We start from the raw sequence: 24,839 nt of genomic DNA, 5'->3' as shown, positions 1-24,839 counted from the left end.
AATCTAATGTAATTTAAATTGCACCTAGAAGTGTATTTTCATACGAATCTGAAATTTTCAAAAATTTTTATTATTGTAAAGATTATAATGTTTCATGGATAGAAATATGCTAGGAGTAGAAATATTTTTGTTAGTGTAGGACTGATTTTCTCAATGGCTTGCATTGCTATGCTTTCCAAATGGCATTCTGGTTACACTATTTTTTAGCAGCCTCTCAGTGCAACAGTATGTAAAAATAGATGGAACAGAAAGATGGTATTTTTGCATCAAATAGATGATGTCATTCACCTACTCATTTTATATGTGACTGGTTGGTACACATACTGTTTGTTTGTATTGCAGTTCATGTTTCATTTACTAATCCTGGACTGTGAAAACAAAATGTAAGCTGTCAATAAAAAAGGACTGGCACGGTTTGTTGTTAGGGCTGAAATAGAAGAGCTATCTCTCACTAGTTATTTTTTTATTGGGAGTTTTTAAACTTCTAAAAGGTTCCTGCCAGGGAACCTGATCTTGGAAGAGGCTGTGACTCTTTGTGTGAACTCTTCATATATATACAATCCCATTTATAAGAAGCAGGCCTGTGGCTTTCTGTGCAAAAGAAGAATTATCCTTTCCACTTTCTACATCTCAGACATCTGCTCTGACCAAATATCTTGAAAATGAGTGAAATACATTCATTCCCATTAAGATGGAGCAGTACTACAGAGCTGTGGCTTTGGGGCCTGGAGGTTATACAGCTCTCTCTTCTTGGGACTTTTCATTGTTGCTTCATATCACAGTAGATTGGTATTTTCCAGATGCTTTGATCACTTCCTATGGTAAGAATATAGATAGGTACTCTTACATATGTTATTAAAATACCTGGTCAGAAGCAGTGTGCTTGTTTACAGGCTGTGCCCTGTGGAGCCTTTCAGATAACACAGGCTGAAACCAGCTTGGGGAAAGTGCTGGATATGCTCAGCCAGAGATAGCAGTTGTGGCTTCAGCTGAGCATCCAGCAGCCTGCGAACACTGCTGCCATCCCCTGTTCCTCCCTTTGCTTCTGCTGAGCAGAAATTGGAGCCTCTCTGAGTTTGGGCTAATGTATATGAACTCAGCAATCAGTGGTCTCTAATACCAGAGGAGCAGATGATGGTTTAGCCCATGGGTTGTGTGTCCATCCCTGAGAGGGGGGCAGAGCTGCAGAAACCAGTAGAATTGTGACACCACTGGAGGTGAAAACTTGCTAACAGAGAAGAGCAGGAAGGCTGAACAAACAACTGTATTCATTAAGGCATTTACTGGACAGAAATGAGGCATTTTCAGAGGAAAGAGGAATGTCAATCTATGTTTTGCTCCATTGGTGCAGTTCATACACAAGTGACTGGTAGTCATTTGTGCTGGTGCTACAGTCACACAAACAGTACTGGAGGAATTTGGGCATTAGAAAAATGACAAAAAGGAGTACCAAAAGGACATTTAACAGGCTCATATAGATAGTTTATCTTATATAAGTCTTCTGGGATGAAGGGACTGAGACATCAAGTAATTCGAACAATGTAGGTCAAGGGTTTAGGGTACGTACTTCTGCCTCAACAGCACTGACCTTTTGTGTGTTCTGCATTATAAATAGCTGCTTATCAGTAGCTCTGGCTTTTTGCATTGACTTTTTTTCCCTACTGCTCTTACCATTCCTTTCTTTGACTTTGTCTTGTCAGTTACTACAGGAAAGAACTAATGCCATTTGAAAAGTCAAAACAAATGCTCATATTCCTTTGAATTTTTCTTTGTAGACTTGTGGTGTGTGGGGTGGGTGAGAAATTATGTTTTCAAAACTGTAATATTAACTCCTTTCTGAGAAACGATGTAAGGCCCTAGGGAACCATCTGCAGGTAATTTTACAGATTTTAGGTGTATGTTACGTAGTGTTAGTACTTGATATTGTTGGGCTCAAAAGATGTATTCGTGGATGCTAAGTACTGGCTGCTCTTGCTTTGATTACCAGCAAATCACTGTGTAGAGCATGGCCATTTAATTGTTAACAATTTAAGCAAATGTTGAAATGGTAAAAAGGAGCCACATGGACACTAAGATCTATTTATCATGGGGTCAGGAAGACCCACAAGAGTAGCTTTTCTTCAGCTATTAGTACAGTTGGTCATTGAGAAGTTGTAGAGGAAATTCAAAACAATGTCTCCAAGTTTTGCCAAAATTATTCAGTGAAATCACTTATTGCCAGATGCTTATGCTGAATAAAAGAGAGCAGCAACCACTGTCGTGGGAATTAGTTTTCTGAAATTGCTCAAAGCCAATTATCAGGCCAGTTATTTTAGGGGATTATTAATACTCTGTGGACTGTTCTACACTTTGAATGACACACCAGCAGGTAGAAGTTATATTTATGAGGAAGTATTTCTCACCTTTATCCTGTTAGCTGTGGGAATGCATGCAGCAGCTTCTACTGGGGATTTCAGTGTAGCTGTGAAAAAGGGATTGGAGCACAGATTGTGGGATCAGAGTGAAAGATTTGGTCTGTATTTCCCAAGCAGTAGCTCCTGGAAGCGATACGGAGCTTGTGGCTAGGAATGGAGCCATAACCCTGTCCATGACTGCATGAGAGGCTCTGCAGTGAGTTCAGAAAGACCTCAGCCAGATGTGAACCTTCGAAGCCTCTGCTCATAGCCCTGCTTTCCAAACCATAGCAGAAACTCATACTTTTTTTTTTTTTCTTCCTCTTGGAAGAGGAGAATACTTGTGTGTTTTGGTGTAGTTTTGAATGTATTGTGTTCTTAGTTTTTATGCAGTCTTGAAAGTAGTAATAAGCCAGGTAGTGCTTGTGTTTCATGGATAGTGTATCCAACCCAAGAGTCCAGGGAGCCTACAAACAGACTATTCCTCTTCTTCCAGCTGTTCTTTTTGGCAGTAGCATGAGCTGAAAGGTTTACATGAATTAAAGATTCACAGCTGAGTATGGAGTTATCTGCTGATCAGACCCCTTCGCACAATTCGTTAATAAAGTGAAAATCTAGCACTATACTCACTAAGTATATTTGATTGCTTAAAGAGTAGGTACTGCTGGAAGGAATCTAGCATCCTTTCTGGAGTCTGGTTTGTTGATTATTCTAGGACCCAGTTGGCAGCAAGCCTGTCCTATGAGGCACAGGACAATGATATGCTGCACAGCTATTTTGCTAAGTAGTTGAAATACAGTGCCAGCATTATTTGGGACAGATACGTCTTTGATAACCTATTGCTGCTAAATTGCATGACAAAAAAACCAATTTTTTTTCCATCAGAAAACTTTCCTCCATTGTTCATCAGCAAGCAGACCCTGAGGAGCTCTGCTCCTGTTGAGATTTAAGGGAAAGTTTCTAGTCAAGGTGTCAGTCCTGTTGCTCACTAGCAAATCTGCTTATTTTTAAGTTTTCCATACTTTACTAGATCTCTAAGCATTTGCTCAAAATTCAGCATATTTTCAGAAAATTCACATTGGGCTGTCAGACTTATTTAGAAGTTATTTTCATAAATCCAGAAAATCTAAAACACCACTACTAGATACCCTCTAAGATAATCTTAGTTTGTAACTCTTTTCTCTGCCATATGATGACTTATCTGCAGGAAACAAGCACTTCTTCACCAGTCTCAGAATGGCTAAAAACTTGCTCTTTAGCAAAAAATAGGAATCTGGCATACTTTGAGTACAAACCAACCTCTTTGTGGAGACTTACTGCAGGCCCTTGAATACACTCGTTGCTGCTCTGCAAAGTTAATTCAGTCACCTGGTATGGTTAGTCTGAATTTTTTTCCTCTGTTTAAATTTCTCAGTTGTTTGAACTCTGCCTGAAAAGTAGACTGGCACATGTTCTCTTATTTTTCAGATCAGTCATGCCAGCTGTGCATAAAAGAGCTAGAGCAAATGCATTCCATATCCGTTAAGTGTTTTATTTTCCAGACTGAAAACTGAATACTTGCAGCTTTTATGTCATTATATGCTTGTCATTCCTAATTAGTTTCTGGCATGTTCCTGGGTGTTTTGTAGACAGGAAAATGCATTAGATTATTTTTTTAAGCTAGGCTAGGAAAAAAAAAAAAAAAAAAAAAAGAAAAAAGAAAGACTTCTACAAGAAAGCCAGAGAGGGACTTTTTACAAGGGCAGGCAGAGATAAGGCAAGGGAGAATACCTTTAAAATGAAAGATAATGCAAAATGAAGGAGAATGCATTTTGATTAGATATTTGGAAGAAATTCGTTATTGTGAAGGTGGTGAAGCACTGAAATAAGTTGCCCAGAGAGGTGATGGATGCCCCATCTCTGAAGATATTCAAGACTGGGTTGGATAGGGCTTTGAGAAACCTGATCTAGTAAAAAGTGTCCTTGCCCATGGCAGTGGGGTTGGAACTAGATGATCTTTAAGGTTCCTTGCAGCCCAAACCATTCTGTCATTCTGTGAGGTAGAAACCTATAGGGAGAAGGAAATATGTGGACATAATAACTTACTCCTTTCTGAAAGAGTAGCTTGCTTTGTCTCTTATTATCAGTAAGCATTTTGTCTTGAAAGAGTAAGACTATTGCATTTCATAACTGGAAATTAATCATCAAGCATATAGTTATTTTCAAAGAATGTAAGTATGTGATTTTTCTCTGCAGGTATTCTGAATACTGTGGCATGTTTTACTGGAGGAAAACATTGCTATTGCATATCAGATTTTATATGCAGAAATTCGTAAATGTGTACAGAGAAGCAGATTTGTAGTTCTGACCCTTCAGATAGGCTACCAAGTGAGCTACAATAACTCACCTGAGGCTAGTGGTAAATAGAAACCGTGCCAATGAAAATAGAATTTCTCAGCTGGCATTTCCTTTGCTTCTTTAGATTTTGTTCTTTCTTGACAGTCACTTGACAGCTTGACTACTGTAGAAATGTGCTGGAGTATCGGAAGCCTGTTATCTCCTAAAATAGCTGTTGTTCCTTATACAGAATGTAAATCTTCAGAGTCACTGAAATTGAGTCATGCAGCTTTGTGGGGCGTGTGTCAATACACAGGCTGCTTATAATAGATGCAGATGTGAAATTACATTCAAAGGCTATGGCTGCAAATTAAAGCCCAGATTGATTATTTGAGGTGGCTCTCATCTCTCTGCCATGGGAGCTGTAGTGTAGGCTGCATGAGCTGCACCCCTAACTAGGAGCTATTTTCACTGGGCTGATGCAACTTGTCTCGCAACTGCCTGGTTCCAGGAGAAATGGGAGTCTGTGGCAGGAGCCTGCCTTATCACCAAGAAGGGCTAGTCAAATGCTTTTGGGAGCAGCCCACAGCAAGGTTGGTTTTGGCCATGCACAAAGCCCTATGTACCAGTCAACACATGGGAAATGTGACCTAATGGTAGCTTCTCTGTGAGTGGTCTCCAACGTTTGTTAAAGTTGCTGAAGAGTACTCACATGATGTAGTGTTAAGTGTCTCCACTAGATACCTGAATCGTTATTTGCGTTCTATAAAGACTCAACAGACTATGAGAAGTGCAAGGCCACCTCAGCCACCTCAGTTTAGAGCCTGCTTTTCAGTGGTATCTGCTGAATTTTGCTGGTAATGTGCTGCCTGCTATGATAAACAGGAGCAAAGACTCTTACCTCAGGTGACAATAATTTATTACTTATACAGTGCCACAGCCACAGTTTGCAATTTGGTCAGCTATGCTAAACAAATATGAAGATACCTACCCTGGACAACTGCCAGCATTCAGGAATAGCAGGATAATTTATGGTGCTGAACAAAACAAATATAGTCACCTGTGGCTGCGCATGGTGAATACTTGTGCTTTTGTAGACTGTGTTCCTAACCTAATGATTCCCAATATTAGTTGCTTCTTTGTACCTTGCTAAAATACCTGTAGAAAAATATTTTCCTGAAATCTGAGGTTTTAAAGGAGTTTTGAATATAGCCTGGTGAAATATGACAGCACAGGAATCCTGGAATCTTTAACTTACAGCAAAGATACTAAGTCTCTTCTGTGCAGTGATGTGTATAAACTTTTCACTATAAGCTTGCTTCTGACTGGATGAAATAAATAGTAATTTTTCTGGAAAAACAAAAGTTTTCAAGAAGTCGAGCCAGTTCCAGTTTTGGCTTGAATTAGAGTGATAGTTTCATCTCTCAGACGTAGTTATGACTGCTGTATAACTCATAAATGCTGGACTGGATAAACACATTTAAAATAAACACCTTTTCACTCTGAAGAATTATTTTAATGTGTTAAAAACCAGCTAAACAAAAGTAATTTCAAATAAGTCCAAATAAGTTCAAATAATTTCATGTGCATTCATACAAATATAGAAAATATTTTGTATTGCATAAAGTGATATAAATTTGCTAGAGATAAAAATTTCAGTCTTCCTATAGAATTATGCATGAACATGAATGAAGCCATGTCACCAGAAGGGTCAGTTACTAAACTGTTTTTTTGCTGCCAGGGTAACTGCTGTCAGGTTTTTTTAATAGAGAAGTAAGTGTTTTTACAGTATTCATGAAGATACTGAAATGCCTTGAAAAAGACAGAATTTTGTTAAATTATTACTTACTGATGCAAGGTATTGATTATGCAAGATACTACTCTTGGGCAAGGATTGTGATAGACATAATGCTGCTGCTGGTGCTGTGGTGAGTACTGAGAGGATGCACCTCTGTCCTTTGGAGAGTGTGTAGCATGTGTAGGAAGCTGTCTCCTCTTGTGTGGATGGGTCAGCAGAGCCCCTCAGCACCTTTCAGTGAGCTCCACAGGGTCTGCTACAGGGTTTTGCTTTTCTTTATTACCTAACTGGAAAAGAACTGCTTCACCACCAACAGTGTGGTTTCCAGGCTGCAAGGCTTTGGGCTCGCCTCGCTTTTCCTTGCTCCTTCACAAGTCTTGCATCTCCTCTGTGAACAAACTGTCACTCTCTAAAGCTTTCTCCGCAGATCAGGTTTTCGTAGCGTTTCATCTTCATTGCCCTCTTTGGCAGAGTCTTTCACTTGGCAGCAGTACTGGAAAGGAGAAGCCTTCTAACATGTGCTGCTTCCATTAATGTGCTACAGAATTCCAGGTGCCTGTGAGACAATGGCATTTTTCTCGTCAACCTTTTTTCCCTTTTGATTTCCACTGGTTTGGTTTTTTCCCCTCTTCTTGCAAAACTGCTGCCTAGCCTGTGACTCTTTACGCTACATTGATCAGTGGTACAATATGACACATTTAATCTTGTAATACAGCAATGAGTGTGTTGCATAGTGTATTGAATAATGAGACATCCCTAGACGTGATTAGGTTTTTGTTTGTCTTTTCTGTGTGATTTTTCTTTTTTTTTTTTTTTTTTTTCTTTCAGATCCTGTCCCAAAAATGTGTGTAAGAGGAAACTTCAAACTGAAAATTGCTTTAGTGAAACAACATCCATCTTTATTTCCAGGTTAGGTGTGGGCATGACAGGATTTGCGGTGGATCTTGGACAAGTCCCATCCTGTATTAGTGTGACATTGATGCCCTGCTGCTGTCCTTTGTCAGAGCCAAACCAACCAAAGTTCTGTTTGGTTTTTGGTGTGTAAAGGTCTTGGCTCTCCTTTCTTCATGGACTGAGGTGGTAACTGCAGTAGCCAAGCTAAGTATCAGACAGTACAGCTTCCCTTTGGATCCTAACTGCTGCTTACAAAACTTCGCAAACACAGCTCCTAAGCTGGCAGGCTGCTTGTCTTCAGCTACAGGGAGAGCCCTCATAAAGGCTTTCACTCTCCCTGAGGTCTATTGCAAAATGAGAATGTTCCCTTTCTCTTTGGCATCAACTCAGGTTTGTAAACTGTGATAACAAAAGAAATACTGAGTTCATATTCCAAAATACTTGGAATCTGGTTGTTGATTTTTGGGTACATAGGGTGGTTGCTCTCACACAGAGTAGTTTTGCCTTTAAAATTCCATCTGATCCTTTACACATTTTCTCGTTTATTCTGTCAGACAGCTTATTCCTGGAAAACTTAATATGAGCACTATTTCCAAATTGTGCTGAGGGTAATTGTTCTCTCTTGCTGTGAAAACACTTGGTGGAATGCACAGTGGACATTTTCCGTGTTACTGATTTTTTAGCACCATGGATGGGAATATTCACATTACCAGACAATGAATGGATGGGGTGCATACCTAGAGGTGGAGGTGGGCAGGTAGCACATGGGTGTGATGTTTATCTGGGAGTTCTCACTGTTGGGCAATTAGGAAGGGCTGGTATCTGGGAGAGGCTGCAGCAGGTAAGACTTGCCAGCGGTCACCTACTGACTTTCATCCACTCGTCTTGGGCACAGATTGCCCCCCTTGTTCTCCAGCCTATCTCCTTCTCTTGGACATCCCAGCTGCTTTTTGCCTTTGAGGCTGATGATGACTGCAAATGTGTCAAAAGGTGAGCTTCCATTTAGCAGCCTGTTTGTTCATCTTAATCCAGATGCTGGATTATTTTATCTTTTAAATGTTATTTTCATGTGTTTAGGGAGTAAGAAGGACAAAAGGCAGTGCTGGGTTATAAGGACTGGCTTACAGAGGTTTTGAAGATGGGGCTGTTCCACATTGAGGAATAATGTTTCTTCCCTGTACAGCATTAATCACTTTGCATTCCATTTCCACTATGACAGCTCAGGTATAATTACGGTTCACCTTGGGCCACTTAAATGAGTACTGTATATTCCTGTGAACCTTTTAACCTGCTAAATTAATCCCATGGAGAAAGTTAATGCTATTTATATTTAAATAAAAATTTGCAAACCAGGCAGGAGGGAAGAGTGTTTTTGTGTACAGTGTTACCATTTACACTTAAGTACTTGAGGAAGGCTGGTGGCTTTTTTAGAGAGTATGGATATGAGCTTCTGCTAAAGCCAGTTGACTGTAATACAGGGTATTTTTTAAAAAAAGGGCACTGTCCACTTGAATATTGTGACAGTCAGTAATGTTAAATACCTTATGGGAGGCTATAGCCTCTCTTCTCATTAGTCCTGTTTATTTATTGATACTGTCATGTTTGGAGGGGGTTGGGTGCTGGAAAGAGGTGAATACGTATCACAAGGTTCATTCTGTTTGCTTTACTCCCTATTTACCTCCATGTTCATTTAGCACCTTGCTTGAAATTTGATTTTACACACATAATGCTATAAAATGCCTAAAAGCATTTAATTTTCAAAGAGGCGCAATATGCCTTTCTCTTGATTTTAATGAAATTTTACAGCCTTCAGTGTTGCCTACACAGTTTTGCAAATGTAAATCCTAAAGGCTGATGCCCAAGAAGAAATAAGAAAGCTCATTTTTAAGCACAACTTTTAGCTATCATCTTGAACATTGAATGCCTGTGGTAAGCTTGGCAAGTCAAGTAACTTCTTAATACAGTCCCATTCACCTTCTTTGGTGTATGAATTTCTCAGCTATTCAGCATCTTTTTCTACATCTTCTTTCTCAATCTGTGAGAAAACTGATGTATAGATATATATGTTGTATATTAGTTGCTTTCTCAAGGTGGACACTACTTAGGTCCTGATTCTGCAGTGCAATTTCTAAGCATGAGCCAGTGTAGAAATCACTGGTGCAGGATGAGAACACATGTGTCTCTGTAAAAAGGGCTCATTTCATTTCTGGGCAGTATAGAGGGAGAGCAACAAAGTGCATTTTATCATGGAAATGTTGGACAAACTTTTTCAAGTGCAAGGAAGGGACAGGAGTAAAACTAGTATATAGCACTGAGTCATACTTGTTTAAAAATATAAAAAAATTACTTTCCATGTTAAAATAACTAGCAGTTATGTTTGCTTGCTGGAATTCATGTAGTTAAATTGTTATCTCAGGCGAGTGTGCTCCCAGTTAATAGGATGTTACCTGAACTTTACCAAAGTACAGGACTTTCAGCATGTTTAACCATTAAGCTGCTTTTAAAAGTGAAGACACATCCTGTCCTCTCTTCTTCATACTTTTTCTTTAAGCAACAGTTAAACCATCTGAATGACATTTAATGCCACTTATCATTGGGAGATGATGACACTTAATGCCACTTATCATTGGGAGATGAACACTGAACTGTTTTGCTCTTTACAATTTATTTGTCACTTTAGGGTGGTGACAAGTGGCCTTTAATGAAAAGGAGGGACAATTATGTTTAATTGATTGCATTGGAGGATTTTTAGAATCTTTTTAATTGTACTACTTAAGATGTTTTATTCTCAAAAAGAAAGTGATATATTCATTTGTATATGTTTCATTGTCTAAGTGCAAGTATTAACAGCATTCCAGAGCCTTCTCCTCTTGCAGGAACTGTTGCTGTTTATCTCCTTGTCATCTATGGCTCATACTGTTGCACCCAAACCTAAAGTATTCAAATCTTTATTACCCAGAACAGAGGTTTGTTTTGTTGCTGTGTTGACCATAGCATCATTAGCTAATACATTCCCTTTGTGTCTTCAAGTCAAATGCAGCTACAGTGATATTTCTGTGTTTGTGTAACTTGCATGCTTTGTAATCATCAAAATATCAAAAGAGCAGGCTTTTCAAAAGTACATATGACTTAATAAATGTGTTTCTGATGTTTGTATCTACTGTAAGAGGCATTTAAAGAAGGGAGGAGAAGTTTGTTACTGAGAAATAACAAAATGACTCATCAGAAATACTTGTCCTCTTTTCTTTCCCCTGTGTGGCTCTTTCCATTATAAATTGGAGTGATCAATGTCTGCCTGAATGAAATGGAGGAGACAGCTCTCAGAAGGTGAAATATTTTGTAATTTTTAACCTTCCTTTTCTATGTTTATACCTGCTAAAGGCTGAAAGAGTTCAGTAGCTGTGAAGAACATTTGTCTAGTTTACTTATGACATCTTTTTTTAATAAAAAAAAAAAAAAGAAGAAAAATGGACAGTTTTCCCTTGTTCCTGAAATTCGTAACATGGATGTGTTTATCCCACACTAGATGGTAAAGATGGACTCCCTCTGACAATTAAAGTTGCTCTCCATTAAGAAGTGTGTGTACTGCACTTAATGAAGCAGCACTTAGCTTTGCTAACATCACTCTGGAGCAGTACAGAAGTCCTTTTAGCACATGAGTGGATTCCCAGAACTCTTGCTTTGTAAATAATGTCTGTGCCCAGTGAGTCCTAATTGATAATGACTGTTAATGTAATACCTGCTGGCTAGGCCTGGTCTTTACTGAAAGGACTCTTTGAAACTTATTTATTGATTGCTGCAATCAGTTTAGTTTAAAAAAATAAAGAAAGGGAAAAAAAAAAAAAAAACCACTAAAAAACCCCAGACATTAATTTGGTCTCAGTTTTCTGATAATTGTTTTTCTTATTTGATAGAGTTAGTGATATTAAAGTCTCAAAACCCTTGTCTGCCTTTTTACTTGTAAAGCATGTCATGGTTTTGATTATGATCTCAGGAGTGGATATTGAATAAATGTCATTTTCTGTCCAGTTTACGAAAGGTCACCCCAAAATAAAGACATAGAATTTGCCTACTCTCTGTATCATGAGGATTTCATGAACTAATTATAATTTATTTACCTGTGCAGAAAGTGAGGTTTAGTCACAAGGGTGAGATGGCATTCTTCTCCCTGTCCTCAAGGTTTCTGTTGCTTTGTATTTGCACACACTGTACAGACATCAGGTTTTGAACCCTTGTCCCATGGTACAGATTATGGCCAGCTCTGCTGCTGCCTACAAAAGGGATGGTAGTTTTGCTTTCATCTGGTGAAGCTGTGCTTTCATCCTTCTCACCTCTAGTGTTTCTTTGCAGGTTTTGATTTGATTGCCATTATCAAAGAATGGATAATGCTTGACATAGATCATCCAATGGTGACATTTACGTCACATTTTCCTCTTCTATATCTTCCTTTGGGTACATTTCAGTAGTTAAATTCTTAGTGCTGAATTACTTAATGGTTGCAAAGTGATTGGTTTATGAAGGAATAGCTGTATTTGTTTTGTCTTTATGTATTTTTACTTCAAAAGTGATTCAGTTATAATTTTTTATGACTTGCACTAACTGATGTAGAAATGCCTAGTGGGTGGTACGATTTGCTTCAAATTACCTGAAAAACAGTAGTCCATAAAAGAATGAATAAAAAAGATTTAATTTCTGATTTTTAGTAAAGGTTTAATTAATAAATAATTATTATTCTCTCTTTTTTGCTGGGTGGTTTTTGCTTTCAGCTTTTCACCGCATTTTAGATTCATTTTTAGTATGTATGTCACAGTTTTACACTAATAAGGAAGACAAATACACTACAGAAAATTAGAAAATAGCTAAAATCTAGCAATGTATTTTAGTTGGGGTAACTTAAACTTAAGTAGCATTTTGTGGAGAACTGAGTTCTGATTTTAAAATCAGTTCTGAGTTTCTGATTTTTAAAGTGTCCCTTTAAGGGTTCATGCTTGGAGACTAATTTATGCCCTTATTCACTCTGTGCATCTCATGTGTATTTTGGCTGGGCAGTTGCACTCTGAATCTTTTGTTACAAGTTTATCAAGCCAGTTGGTATAAACTGTCAGTCCTGGTCTAAAATGGATATGGGATCATAGTGGTTCATAATTTACAGCTCAGTGGGTGCTTTACGAGTGACTGCTCCAAACAGTGGAGAGATGATGCAGTTGTAAATTTTCTAAGGCACAAGGAGTGCAACAAAATAGTTCAAGACACTGCCAGGCCATTAATAATTAAACATCAATACAGTATAGGTGTCTTGTTCTGACATATGTCGTCATTAAAACCAGCAAAACAAATTTACAACACACCTTTATTTTACCATTACTCTGTACAAATAAGCATTACTAAGCATTTCTTTCCCAGTTGTTATTACAGCCTAACATATTGGTGTATAATATATTTGCATTAATGATAAATGTAGTTAGTTAAAAATCCCCTCCTTTACAGAAAAGTACTTCAAATACAATGGAAAATTTTAAGTGGTTTGTAGCTCTTTTGAACATCCAACAGTATCATAAACAGCTTTGAGCTTAGGGATATTGTAGACTGTTAACAGGCCTGGAGTTTGGGGGTTTTTTTGGGAAGGTTTTGTTTGTTTGTTTGTTTTGGTTTAGCTTTTTTATTTATTTTCTCAGAATTTTGCATTCTGCATATTCTGTTGTCCATCATTCCCGCTATGCCCTCTTATGAATCTCCACAGTTTTGTTCTTTGTTGAATAAACTTCTGTTTATTAATAAGGCTGCACCTCTGCTGAAAGTGGCTTGACAAGAGTTATGAGTGACAGTATTTAAAACTAGTAGAGATATTTGCTTTTCTCTTCAGGATGTTAAAATTTTTTTGGGGGTCTTTCACATGGCAGTTGCCCATCACTTCACTGGGATACCCTCCTGACAGCACCATGGGTTTATGCTGGTGTGAAACAGGGCAAGCTGGTACTGTCTTGTGCATCCTGCTATGCCAGGAATATTTCCAACAAGTGCTTTTGCTGAACACCAGCACCTGGCTTTCATCCTCCTATCCTTTCTGCAGGAGAGCCTCCTTGGATGACATATTTTGGGGGAACCACAAGGGTATTTGGACTAAGGTCAGGGTGTGACAAGGCATGGTTGTAGCATTCCTGGTGTTGTACCGCAGCCCCTTAAAGATGGCCTTGCAGCATCCCTCTGGGATTGGTGTCTTCAGCAGGTGGAAATGGCTGTCTGAGAGCTGTGGATTGGTACTTTAACTGAAACTGGGACCTGCAGAATGGCCACCTCTTTACTATTAATATGTTTTGTTATTAAAACACACTTAAGAATTGTTTTCAACTGTGGGACTTGACCCAAGCCAGGGATCTGCCAAGGACCATGGTGAGATAACCAGGCTTCATGAGAAAGGGATAATTGTTGTTTCAGGAGCAATGTGCTTGGGAGCATTCCTGTGTTTATTTTGACACACAGCCCAAGCAGGGACATGTGATACTAGTCCTTTTTCTCCTCTTCTGCCTCTCCATATTGAGGTCATTTTGGTTTCAGCAATCTGGTGGTGAAGACCTGGACACTCTTCTGATGTTTTGAAGTAAAAAGCAGCAAGCATGGTGATTTCCTGTGATAGAGGATAGAGGAAGGAATGTCCTGATGGAATATCCTGAAGGCCAAATTGACTAAGGATTTTTAACAGGAGGAAAGGCTTGACTTGGTGAAGATCTAATTTCAAAAGAGAGAATAGCATTTTAGTTTCAATTTCATAATCACATAAAACTGTTTTTAATGGCTTTCCAACAGAGACATCACACAGGTTTTTTTCTTTTTCTTGTGCTTATTATATTGTATAATTGGTTTCTGGTAGTATCAAAACACTAGGAAATCTCCCTCAATAATGTAATTAATCTCTAAATGTTACAATTTAGTCTTAGCAAGGTCTTTTTTCCCAGAACCTCATATTTAACATCAAGACACTTTGAATTGTGTGCACACGCTTTGGTGCTGTCCTGTGGTTTTGGCAGTCAGTGCAGTATTCAAATCACAATACCTAGTGCTTGCATCATCTCAGCTTTTGATGGCCACCACTGTGTCACTGGGTAGTTGTGTCTAGTAATGCTGGGAGTTAATGGCATTCAAAAGCTTATAAATACAAAGCAGCTTCCTCAAAAGTGTCACAGGGTTCCACCTTGTATTGAAAATAACATAGCCAAATGAAAAAACATTAAGGCTTAGCTCTAATGGTCCAGGTTTTCAGAAAGTGAGCTTTCAGTTCAACTGCTTTTATATATATGTATCAATTACCACTACTACTCGAATATGCATAAGTAGCACCTAAATACAAAAATAAAACCAAAACCCATGATATATATTGAATTTACTAGGTGCTTAAAACAAGATAGCTGCATTAAGTGTGAGCTGTATTCAGCATAAGTCTGCAGTGGGAAAATACCTGAAATAGATCCATTTTTTTTCCCAGCAAATCTATCAAAATCCCCTGGAATATTATGCAGAACTCTTATATACTGTGTGTAGGCTGCTTCTGTGGAAGCTGAGTGGCTCTTGATGACTCCTCTGGTACCTGATGCAAATACCATCTTCTCATGCTGTCAGGGCTGCCAGCACCTGTCCCCCTGTGCAGTCCAGAGAAAGGACAGAGCACTCTGCCTCAGTGCAGGTGGTGCAGCTACTGAATTTTGCTTATAAATAATGTGGATGGTGGATCAATAATAAAGAAGTCATGTAGTTCTTGTTGGAGCTATTTGGTTTGCCACAAGCCCAGTCTCTACAGACTATGATAGATCTCTGCCTTTGGGTAAGAAAGTTTGTGTTGCATGGAAGGTAAACATAGGTTGTGGAAGTTTTGAGTGTATTCATGCTGTTGACCCATAGTTAATGAGCAATTCCTCGTGGCTCTGTTGAATAGCAAATTAATTTGCATCATTCTGTGTTTCCTTTCTAAAGCTGGAAGCTGGCAAGTAATTGACTTTCAAAACAGGGGTCTAAATGTAAAGGAATATGAATAAAAGAAACTGACTTGTATGAATATATCAGTGAAATACCAGGACTTTTGAGGAGAATAGAATAAGAGAATACATCGGAAAATAACAGTGGTTTATGTTAAACAAAAGGATAGTAATTTGTACTTCTGTGGCATATTTTTCATATGCTTTTGAAATACCTGAAATACATGTTTTCCAAAAAGAACAAACACATGAGATTCTTCAAGATTTCAGCTAGAAATAACAAGCCCAAGAATTGCAAGTGTTAGTCTGGGAAACACTGATAATTCTGTGGGCATGTAACCTTTGTCTTCAGAAGCCTAAGAATGTTTGTCTATTATTTGTCAGGCTCTTGAGCTATGTCTGGGCTGTATAATGCATACCATTGTGAGATATTCTCCTTTTTAATATTACAGACCCTTATTTTTTTGCTAAATACTGTTTAAGGAGATCATTAATACCTGATGTTTTCAGTGAAGAATAAAATAAGTATATGACAACTAGAGAACAGCAGGAAAAGGCCTTGAAGTAAAAGTGTAAGGGCTTTGTTCATCTTTTATTAAGAAAAGGCAAAGATTTCTCATCACCATCAAAACTTTTTCTAAAATGTGAAAATATTCTTTTCCCATATTGACTTGGTTGGTTTATTTAAACTTGACATTCATGTAAAATTCTTAAGCATTTATACATTTGAACTAGAGAAAATAAGGGAAATTCACTTGAGTTCTTTATTCTTCTTTTGAAGACTGCTGTAGCAAAGCCAGCTGGGTTTCTATGACATTTTATATCTCCATAATAATTTCAACTGAGTAGGGATCTGGTCACAACCTGTTTGCTCTCTGGTATAAACGTAACTGTTCCAGTTTTCTTATGCAGTTAAAGCCAAATCAGTATCTCTTGATGCTTCCACTGACAATAATGCTCTTTAAATGAGCATTCTATGCTCATTTGGTGGTTTGAAGAACATGTTTGATTGTTATAGTACAGCAGACCTTTATGGTCCCACAGCTGCCATCATCAGGGAGGTTTTTGCAGAGGCTGGTACTGCTCACCTGGACGTTTCTATCTTCTCATACACTAACCTTTCTTGACTCTTCATATTTATTTAATTGGAGGCAAATTTTCAAATTGTTGCTGTGTTTAAGAGTAGCTAATAGTGATGCTGCTTGCAAAATCTTTGTTTTACTGAAGACATTTCTGCAACTACAGTTGTGGAAGGTTTGGTGTTCTGGGCTGTTCCCTTAACGCTTTAGGCAGATGTAACTTGGGTTTAACAGGAGCAAGCCACAAGATTGTTGTATGAAATCCCAAACACATAGTAAAGTGGGAAATACACCTCTGAGAGATTGCTGTCTCTCCAGGGTCAGAACCATAGTAAAGCAAACCTGATTGTGAAGAGAGGATTTGAGCAGCAACAGAGGAGCTACACACACTATTCATGTCATTTTTCACCCACAGCTGGGCAGGGCAGTGTGTAAACACGGACTGGTGTCTGCCACTGTTGCCATGCCATGCCATGCCATGCCCTTGCTTGGATAGGGAAGAATCTGATGAGTATGAGCCATCAACTTCCTTCACTGCAATTCTTAGACCTGTGGTTTATTAAACATCCAGATTCCTTAGTAAAAGTGCCAAGTGACCCAAGTTTTTTCTCTACAGTTATTTTACAGAGCAAGTGCTGCCAGGCTGCTTACCTGGTGTGATCCATCATTTTTTCCTCAAGGTGATGCATAAAGAAGGCTTTATTCTACATCCCTCTTGCTCAACATAATACCACGGCGAGAGAAGTGCAGCAGTGTTTATTGTAATATTCTGAGTGTTTCGCAGCTGCATATCAGTCATGTGGAATTAGCTTATTAATGTTGATGAGAAATCTCATCCAAAAAGTGAGTGTAAGAAAAGAATGACCTTTTACACTTCTGGCTGGTTCATCATGCACGCATACAAAAGGATCTTGCCATAATTCACAATCCTAACATGGCAGAGAAGCAGGTATCTGGCTGGTGTTAGCTTTGGCATTTGGTTTCTTTGTAGCTTAGAGTCTTAATTAAACCTTTGAGAGCCTGAGGGATTACTTAAACATATATGCAATTATCTTAGTGTTCAGGAATTTTGTAAGTTTATTTTTAAAGACCTTCTTTATTCCTTTTCTAGGACTGGAATGGAAAAGAACAGATTGCCACAAAAGTTTTAAAACTTATATTTATGCATAAAATACATATTGTAAAGGATAAAGGATTTCTCTCTGGAGCTGAGATTAGGAATTATATTCACAATTTTTTTCCTGTTGCTATTTCCTGCTGAATTTCTTCATCTGATAATCTTACTGTTTAGGAAGTGGTAACATATGCATGTAACAAGTTAATTGTAAAAGCCCAAATGGGGTAATTTGATTGTGCTACTGAAACAATAGTGGTCAAGCATTCTGGTCTGCGGTTGCCAGTTTTATATTACTATGATTGTTGTAAATCATGCAAAGGAATTGTGGGAAACAGAACTTTCAGTTTTTCATTAGAAATGCCCCATTTTCAGTCCAGAATCACTCAGCCATCCGTCTAACAGACTGCAGTGGTGCTTCACAGACCATTCCTTCAGCAACCCAGGGCAGTAAGAGTGGTGTGAGGGAACATTCCTGAATATTGCAGCATCTTTGAATTCTTAACTATGCAGGTTCGTGGCTAAGAACTGAGTCCACTTCTCAATGTAAATGATGCAGAAGCAAGTACTGGCGATTTTCCATGTTAGGGACTCCACATATGTTTCACATACATATAATTAGCTAGTTAGCACTGAAAACAAAAAGAGCATTTTATATACCCTCTTCTTTGCTGTATAAGAGATGCTTCTCCTTTTTACTTTTAAAAATAGAATCCAACTCCAGCATACCTGAACTAATGTATTCTCTGCCCTTGTGTAATTTCACTAATGTATCAGAGGACCTGGGAGCATCCTGTAGAAACATTCTGGAGAATCAGATGGGAAAATACCACACTCTAAAGATTTCAAGTAGTGTGTAGGGGGAAATAAGTGTCAATTTTAAAATGAAGTCTTAATATCTCCAATTTTCAAGCTTTTTATTTTACATATTCATGTTATCTGTATTGTTATTGGACTGAGATGCAGGCTATTCCCAGGAAGCCCTACTCCTGTTGTAGATATTCTGTATTTGCCATATGGTGGAGAGGGAAAAGTAGTTCACACTGCTTGCGGTGCTTATTTCTTTCTTGGGTGTTTAACAAAATGGCACTTGAAGATAATTAGATTTTGTTGAATGAGTTCTGAGCTAGGACGATGGAAGAATTTAGTTGGTAAGTGACTGAATTGCTGGTTCAATGTATATATAGCCCTCCTAGTTTGTTTTTGCTGTCTAAAAATGAAGGAAGTTGTATGAGTAATGCCAAAATAACTATTCTGCAGTTGAAGTGAGTAGTATTTGGATTACTGTCTCTTGCCATTATAAGACATTCCTAATGCTTAACTCTGCCCTGATCCTTCCTGTGACATTTGTACCACTTGAGCACATCATATGGCCACAATGTGTATGTGTAGGAGTTGAGATTTCCAGGATGCGAGTGCCAACATCTGTCACAAATATGTGAAATGTTCTGGGATTACTAATCTATTGTTTCTGCCTACCACATTTCACTAACTCTACTTTGTTTTGTACCTGCTCTTCTTCTCTTAAAAAAAAGAAAAGAAAATCCATATTAAAAGGTTTCTCTGCAGAAATTTACATCTGCCTAAGTACACGTGGCATGGAAACATGTTCATCTCAGAGGAAAAAATACAGCAGTCATTCTAATAATCAGCACAAATTATTATGAAAGGTAGGCAATTGCCATTTTATTTTTAAAAATGCTTATTTATGAAGTAATATAGATAGAAGCCGTCTATATCTCAATTCCATCAACAGTAGAGTAACTGATGTGTTTTGATTAATCAGAAGCTAGTGTGATTTTGTTCTTAGTATGGAGAATGCTACTATAATTTAAAAGCATTAGCTATTTGTGCTTATCAAGTATAAGCAGTGGTAGTGAAATGCCTTCTAATTGCTTTAATTTACTATTATTTTGGCATCAAATAAAAGAAACAAAGTCATTTTCAGTGAAGAACTCCTTATATCAGATAGATGCTTCAAATTTCCCTTTGTGTTCTTTTGTGTTGACGTGGCAATAAAAAACCTGTTCTTCAGCTCTATGCAGTCTTTTGCTAAAAATGAGATCAGTGGTTTATGTACTCTTAACTTGATCTTCTTCTTTGTGCAGCTTTAAGCTGTTCATGTAATTTATTTCTGGCAAGAATTTCCTTTTTTTTTAATTACTTGAGGGGGTGATTTATTTAAATTTGCTTTGGCCTTTAAATATTATCTTTCATTTCAACTGTCCTTTAACCTTTTGAAGTAAGATTTGGGTAAAATATTAAATAATGTCTTCAAACAGTATTATTATTATTGCCTTTTTCTATAATACTGCAGTAAGCACTAAGTTCAGGGGAAAGAAAAGAAATTTTTTTCAGACTTTCATTGCATCTTGCTTCTGTTAAAGTCAGTTTGGGTTTACAGTTATTTTCAACTTATTCCTAGCTGTATTTTTCAGTGCGACAAAAGAAATTGATTTGGAGTAAGAAGTACAAGGAGTGTGCTCAGTCAGAGGAATTTACATACGTGCAAATCTGCTTTTTCTGGGTGAGACTTCCAAAAGATAAGAGGGAAGGAGGGAGCACTGTGAGTGTGAAAGTGAGGAGCTAAAATGGAAGCCATTACAAAAAACACAGATTTGTGGAGTTCAATCAGAACAGTGGGCAAAGGAGACTAAGAGTAAAATTAAGATTCTGATTTGTTTTTCGAAAACAGATCTTCAGGAACTTTCTTGAGTTGCAAAACATCCATATTTTAAAGTTAGGCTCACAAACTGGATGATTAGACCTTTAGTGAGTGGATGCATTTGGCTTGATGAGTTTGAGGTGGAAATTGTAGGAAGATTATGACAGTTCTCGGCTGGTAGAACAGGGAATTTTGTAAGATGAGAAATACTGAACATATTTATAATGGAAAAGTAGAGCCCTAGAGTGAAAGGTGAGAAGACAGCATGAGGGAGAGGAAGAGAGGAGTACTGAGAGAGCAAGAGGAGGGAGATGAAGGATTTAGAGTAGACCAAAGAAAAAATTAATCTACTTAATACTTGAGAGAAATCTTCAGGCTCTTTCAACACTAATCCACTCCTTTCATCCTTTCTCCAAAAGGAAAGATACCAGAGGAGAAAAGTAGTAGATGAGTTGTACTGGATGATGATCTTGTGGCAGCATGGGGACAATGGCCCATCTGGAGTAGCTGTGTGGCAGCTCCCTGGTGTATTTTACCTGTGCTGTTCAGAGATCTCTCAGTAAAGTAGGAGATTGATGTTGCCTATAGTTACCTTCTCTTTCCTGGGCTCTTCCTTAGAATGGCTTGAATATTGACTCATAAAAAGAACACAAAGTTTGTTCAGTGTTCTCCATAATACCCCTGGAGCACTTTTTGGATACCTAGAAAAGAAGCTGTGCCTCTGTAGTAGAGTGACACCGCCCATGCAGTCTGAACGATGATGTCCTTGACTCATCGCCCATGTGGGAAGAGCTGATCTGTGGGCCAGCCTGGAGATGAGCTGTTGATCAGTACAGACTGTGCTGTACAAAACTGTGAGTTTTGTTGGTCTGTTTTGAATCTTCCTTGGTTATTTTGAAAATTTTGCCATAGAGAAAATGTTGCCATTTTCTGGCTCATGGTGAATAAGAAATCCAAATTTTGGTACATGACATCCAGCCACCTCACCAGCATATCTACCCTACCAGGCTTTTCTTGTCCTCTGTCTCACCCTGCCTGTGCAGTCATCCTTGTCCCTTTGAACTAAGTGTAAATAGTGAATATTTTATTACTCTATTAATTTCTCTACACATGTTTAATTCCACACTCTTCTCAGGCTTTGTTACACTCTTAATTCTTCTCACTTAATTTTTGTAATGCACTGGGAGTGTTATTTGAACTCTTTCTTACACTGTCAGAGTTGTATGCATCTGTGCTCATTCAGGTATGTTCTTATTCACACTTGCCTATTGATGAGTCTAGTTCTCAGAAATGTGATAGGACCCACCATGTCCTAAAAAGATGAAAGATTCTTAGGAATCATTAATCAAGAGTATGAGCTCCCTTTGAAGGATGGGGCTGAGGGCCATGACATGTATTCTACCTGCCAGTCTTGATACTTGCTGTATCAAGTCATTGTGGCAGCTGTGACATTCTAACAGAGTGGGACTGTGGTATGCTTATGAGAAAAAGGGGATGTACTGCTAGCTTGGAACTGGTTCTCCTATGTAAATTATTTAAGTAAATCAGTTAATTGTTGGGGTGATTTCTCCTGATGGACCTCACTTCAGCTGTGGTCCAGGAATGGATTGCTACTGGTAGGAAATGCTCTCACAGGATAAATCTCTTCATACTTCAGTATTCTGTGCACTATCTTTCACACGTAAATGAGTATAGCTGATTCTGTCTGCTGGGTTCTCTAGCAGGCTGATACTCAGAGCCAACAGATTCATGGCATGGTAACTGCAACTTGCTTTGGTATTTGGGTGTGACTTTATGTGATAATTTTTATTAAAAATTCATAAGTTTGGAGAATACTCACTGTCATGAGAAGCACTTTCAGTTTCTCACACTATTACTGCAACTGAAATTGCTGGAAACAATTGGCTTTCTTTTTTAGGTCTTTAAAGTCAGCTACCAAAGTAAGCTATATTTCATAAAAAACTTAAATCATTGATTGATCTAAGGTTCCAAGTGATAAAATTACTGAAATGTTCTGATATCAGCATGTGGTCTGAGGACTTAGTGCTACTTTAGAAGGAAACAAAGCACTCTAAAAATTGCACAAAACCATATCTACACTTTTTTTTTTCAGATCTGTGATGAAATTCTGAAATGCTACTTTTATTTTTATAACCATTGTTGTGAGTTTTCAGTGATCAATTCCATAATTCATGCTGCCCTGCTAATCTTAACTGCTGTCCATTGTTCTGGTTCATTAGTTTTGGCAAGGCAAGGTAGCATGCACCAGAGCTATGAGGAAGAAGTTGAATTGAAAGTTATTTGAAATATGCTGCCTTTTTTTTTTTTTTTCCTGTTTTTTTTTTTCCTTCTTTATTTTTTTTTTTAACCCAGGGTTTATTTTCAGTAAAACTTTTTTTTGCTTTCACTTTTTTCATTCTGAGTTTGGTATATTATTTTTCTTAAATCATGTTCAGGTTTTATTTCCAGAAAGTTGATCTCATTTTCTTTGTGCCCAGTACAGAACTGCTTACAGAAACAGATGCTAGTAAATAATCTTTTGAAAAGCTCACATTGTAAGAAATTAAACCCTTGATCCCTTCATCTTAAACATTTATCTTCTTAAACACTGACAAGGTAAATTAGAACTTCATTAAATTAATGATTCAGGAAAATGAGGATTCAATTTATAATAATGGGTGAAGGGGTGAATTGAACTCTGCATTAAACTTACCATTAAGTAAAAGAACAAGGAAACATAATTTGCATCTGTATAAATGCACATGCTTTGTGGGAATAAGTAGTTGTTATGCCCAGAAGCATTGTTTGTAACATCTACTCAGTTACTGTCAGCGTCAGCGTCAGTTAGCCCACTATGAAACTTCTGAAATAACCTGAGATTAGGGAGAACTAAAAAACCCACATCTCTTTGTTTAGCTTCTTTTTCTGTTATAAATATTTGGGAGTCCTTGATAACTTGCAAGTCACTTCTACACTGAAGGAATTAAATTTACAAACACATTAGTAAACATACCTTAGAAATGCAAGAAAACTGCAAATCCCTTTGTTTTTAATGACATCACTTACCATCAAGGTATAATTGTGTCATAAGGAAGCTATTAGAGATTATCTGATCAGGCATATAGGAATCTTCAGTGAAGCTTTATGATGTCTGCATACTGAAATTGGAAGAGGAAGCCCTCTCTATTTCTTTTAATTGAAAGTGTTAAATGAGTTTACTTGATTTTCTTTTGCAATTATTCTGTATTTCTGTTGTGGACTGTATAAACAAACATGACAGAGTTGGCAATAAATACCTATATGAAATAAGTATAGGTATGTAAATGCATAAGTAAATTTATATTCCTAATTCAGTCTTATATTGGCTGCAGGCTGGAAGCTGAGTCCTGCCATCAGTGTTGTTCCTGCCAACCCCTGAAAATAGGCCTCTTTGAATTCCTGAGTCTGATTTAAGATTGTTGATTTAATATTTTTAGAAGGAAAAACAAGCCTAAATCAATGGAGAAGTACTTGGCTGGAGATTTGAATTGCACAAGATATGTGTTCTCACTTGAGACCTCAGGTAAAACAGACTCTGGAGGAATTCTCCATTCCATTCCTATGTAAATTCTGACCCCATCCCCCCAAAAACTCCTGCTAGAGATACTTTCTGTTCCATAGTTAGCCAGAGGTAAAGAAACCTTAATTTTTGATACCAATGGTCTTTTAGCTGAGCTCAATTTTTCATCGGCTGGATAACACATTGTCTTGCTCTTTTCCTGAGATGTATCAAAAAGACTTCAAGCTAAAGAGGCAGTGTGGATGCAAATGTACATGAAAATCAGAAGCAGAATTTAAGACAAAATAAATTATGGCTATGACAAGGACTTGCAACATGAAACGGAAATTTGTATTGTATGCATAAATCCTTTAATTTAAATGTAAACATACATGCAAGCCCAGGCAGTCTTAGGAAAGAATGGAAGGGTATGAATTAAATGCTCAGATTTCCCAACTGCCTCATTGTGATTGACTTCTAAGGAGGAATTCTGGAGCTGTGTTCCTTCTTCTATTCATCTAATAAAAGAATAATAGAATATTTAAAATAGAACAGAAGAAAAATACAAAATCTACTCTAAAGTGTTCTTGTTGTATAGGCTTCAGAAATTGAGGCATAAAATGTGTCTTCTGGGTCTCTCTTTCCGTGGGTGATACAGGCCAGTAATGCCATGTATAATCTTCATTGAGTTAAGGAACTGGATTGGAGATCTCCCTAGAAGAAATGTTGGGCTCTGAAAAAAAATATTGAGTATCTTGCTTGAGACCTTTAAAAGATTTATTTTTTTTCCTGATCTATTAGCTTCTTTGTTGTAGAGTCTTCCTTCAGATTTAGATTTTAGAAATTAGAAATTTTGAAAGTTTGAAGAAAGAGAAAACTAAAACCAACAAAGATGTTTCTTCAGCAATTTTTAGTTTGGAACACAGCTATTAAAAGCCATAGCATATATGGCTCCTGTGGCTTTGTTAAACAGACATCTCTCTAGCACTAAGAGTATGTTTTTTCCAAAATTGTGGAGGATTACCACAATAAAAATATATTTAGAATATGAAAATACATAAAGTACATATGTAGC

General features: G+C 37.6%; 1 protein-coding gene across 3 annotated transcripts in view; it reads left to right on the top strand.

The window, feature by feature from the left end:
• Positions 1 to 24,839, top strand: part of GHR (growth hormone receptor) — a 118,620-nt gene that overhangs the window by 8,757 nt on the left and 85,024 nt on the right. Inside the window, exon 2 of one of the 3 annotated variants that reach the window (XM_054002907.1) lies at positions 7,336 to 7,416. The exons of the other annotated variants lie outside the window; for them this stretch is intronic. The gene's annotated coding sequence lies outside the window, so the exon portion shown is untranslated. The remainder of the gene's footprint in view (positions 1 to 7,335; positions 7,417 to 24,839) is intronic. 3 annotated transcript variants of the gene reach the window in all.

Source organism: Vidua macroura, chromosome Z (assembly GCF_024509145.1).
Source record: "Vidua macroura isolate BioBank_ID:100142 chromosome Z, ASM2450914v1, whole genome shotgun sequence".
Taxonomy (NCBI): domain Eukaryota; kingdom Metazoa; phylum Chordata; class Aves; order Passeriformes; family Viduidae; genus Vidua; species Vidua macroura.
Note: the sequence above shows the minus strand (reverse complement) of the source record. Positions and strands in the feature narration are given on the sequence as shown.